This window comes from Triticum dicoccoides, chromosome 6B (assembly GCF_002162155.2).
Source record: "Triticum dicoccoides isolate Atlit2015 ecotype Zavitan chromosome 6B, WEW_v2.0, whole genome shotgun sequence".
NCBI classification, from domain to species: Eukaryota; Viridiplantae; Streptophyta; class Magnoliopsida; order Poales; family Poaceae; genus Triticum; species Triticum dicoccoides.
In genome coordinates, this window is record NC_041391.1 from 293,440,668 (window position 1) to 293,443,956 (window position 3,289).

The window sequence follows — 3,289 nt, forward strand, 5'->3', positions numbered from 1 at the left end:
GGGGTGCCCGTGGAGGGGTGATTGAATAGTAGCCGGTGGAGTAGTGCGCAGTGGAGGCTGGATGAACAGGAGCCCGTGGAGGCTGGAGGAGGTCGACGGTAGCCCGTGGAGGCTGGAGGAGGTCGACGGTGGAGATGAACAGTATCTCGTGGAGTCCCGTTTTGCGGTACGCCACACCCCTCCCCCCCCATTTCGACCGTAGCGCTCCAACACAAGTCCGTTTCGTCCGTTTTGCGGTACACCACACCCCTCCCGATGAACAGGACCCCCGTTTCGATCGTAGGAGGTCCGTTTCCTCCGTTTTGTGGTACGCCACACCCCTCCCGATCAACAGGACCCCCGTTTCGACCGTAGGAGGTCCGTTTCCTCCGTTTTGCGGTACGCCAGGCCCCTCCCGATCAACAGGACCCCGTTTCGAACGTGGCCTGTCGAACACAAGGCCGTTTCCTCCGTTGTGCGGTACGCCAGGCCTCGTTTCCTTCGCCTGTTCCGTCCAAGCCCTCCCGACGAACACGACCACGCATTCCGTTCTGACCCAGCCGGTTGGCTCCCACGCGTTCCATTGCCTTCCGATGAACACGACACATTCCGTTCCTCCCCATGAACACGACGACGACGCTGTTTCTCCATTCGGACATAGCCATGTACGTATGCGCGAGTAGATGTTCGAGACCCTGCCCGTATGTACGTACGTGGCCGTATTTTCTTTTTTGCACCCTCGCCGCTGTATGTACGTGTACGTGCGCGCCTCTACTACGACCAGTATGTACGTACACGTTCGTGACCAGAATGACAACGCTATGTATGCTTCGACCAGGTGGGTCCCGACTGTCAGGCACTTCCTTGCCTGCGAAGATGTAGCTGGTGGGTCCCAGCAGTCAGGGGGGTGAATCGTTTTTTTGCCCGGACGCACTTCCTTGCGTGCGAAGATGTAGCTGGTGGGTCCCAACAGTCAGGGGGGCGAATCGTTTTTTTGCCCAGACGCACTTCCTTGCGTGCGAAGATGTAGCTGGTGGGTCCCAGCAGTCAGGGGGGAACGTTTCTTTCGTGAAATACGGTGGCCTGTCCGGTGGGTCCCCGCTGTCAGGTGGAGGAATAATTATTTTGTGCGTAATAAGGAGGCACTTCCTTGCGGCCGTCGTGGACCCAGCTGTCAGCCTCTCCATGCACAGTACTCTTCCGATGGAAGTCGGTCATTGACCACATTGACCACGCCGCGCCGAGAGCACCACAGCAGTGGACGACGACGAGGCCTAGGAAGGGGACGACACGGAGCCGGGGAAGACGCAGCAGTGGATGCCCACACGAAGAGGAGTACGAGGGTGAGGCTGCCGTCGCCGCAGAATAATAGGGGGTGTGGGTGAGTACAGGGATGGCCTGGCCAGCGGTGGGAGTAGTAGGGGGCGGTGAGGCCTCCGCGGCATCACAGCCGGCCTTGGGAGGCAGGAGCACGTGGCATGACCGGCGCTGCTTTGGGCGGCTGGAGCACGAAGACCAAAGGTTCAAGAAGCACTACGGCCGTTGGATGGACATCGTACGGTCACTGGAGCTAGAGTCGTTCATATTGACTAAGTTGACAAAGCCCTCCGTCCCCGTAAACTTAGTAGGCCCACAAGTCAGCCTCCCACCAAGGTGAGTCCCAGCTAGCAGGGGGAGTATTCATTTTTTTGTGCATAATAAGGAGGCATTTCCGATGGGTCCGAGCTGACAATGGGGGGAACGTTTTTTTCGCAATATACAGAGACCCTTCCGGTGGGTCCCAGCTATCAGGTGGAGGAATCATTATTTTGCGCGTAATAAGGAGGCATTTTCATGTGTGGGCGCCTATTGTCAGCCTCTTCCGATGGCTGTTGTTTGTTGACCATGTTGACCTCGCCGCGCCGAGAGAACAAACGCGATGGACGAGGGCGGGGCCCAGGAAGAGAACCACCCGGAGCCTGCGAAGCCATCGCAGCGGATGCCCACACTGAGGGGAGAACGAGCGCTGACTGGTCGGCTGCGGGGTGAGGCTGACGTCGCCGAAAAATAACAGGATGTGTGGGTGGTTAGAGGGATGGCCTGGCGGCAGCACAGCCAGCCACGGGAGGAGGGAGCAGGCAGTCCCGCCGGCGCTGGTTTGGGCGGCTGGAGCAGGAAGATCAGAGATTGAAGAAGCACGGCGGTCGTTGGATGGACATCCAACAATCACTGCTGTGTGTTGACTAAGTTGACAAAGCCTTGCGTACGCGTAAAAAAAAATTAGGACAGCGTCATCGTCAACCTAGTAGGCCCAGAAGTCAGCCTCCAAATCTGTGGAAAACAGCATACAACCCATTAGCCATTATTTTCAATAATTTACAGCCCATTTGCTAATTCTTAAGGATATTTGAAGCTCATATTCTTTTTATTAGCATTACAGACCATATATTTTGGGCACTGCTAAAAAATTCAACTAAATTTTGCATATTTCGGTGGGGTCTGAACTCTTTTAATCACAAAATTTCTAGTAACATTAAAAATAGTTTTCAAAAAATTATATCAAAATTAAATTCAAAAAACAATTCTCCGCAAAAAATGAATGAAATTTAGAATCTTAACTAGCAAGATGCCCGTTCGTTGCACGAAACATGAAGATGCATTTGTATGAGTAGTTTATCTTGTGGGTGAAAAGATGATATTTTAATGTAATTGCCAGTTGGCTTTGGTTTTTATAAGAGTAGAGAGTAGAGAAATCCTGAAAAAATGATATTTTAATGCAATTGCTGGTTGGCTTTGGTTTAAAAATTTACAGCCCATTTCTTACAACTTATAGCCCATTTTCTGGGGAAGCCCATTTCTTATCCCTCCTCGTCTTGAAAGATTTGCAGCCTAGCAGGGCTGAGAAAAGCAAGTAGGCCTCGGTTTTGGTATTCTCCAAAAAAAAGAACTGGGCTAGCTAATTTCAGAAAGAAAAAAATATCAACTGGGCTCATCATGTGCTTAATAAAAGCGTAAGCATGGGCTAGACGGGCCACAGCCCCCGCACAGCGCGCAGTTGAGCTCCGTCTCTGAAACTGAAAAACAACTGGGCGAGCTGCTGGGTCCCTGGTGTTATCCGCTCGTTGTGTAATTTTCTCGTTTATTGACTACATTGACAATGGCATGGAACCTAGTTGTCAAACAATTAGGAGGAAGTATTGTTTTGGCTTGTAATAACGAGGCACCTGCTTGCAAAATGCAATGACCCTGGTGGGTCCCTACTGTCAGCCTCTCCACATATAGTCATATCCTGATTCCTCTTGGTTGTTGACCATGTTGACAACACCAGACG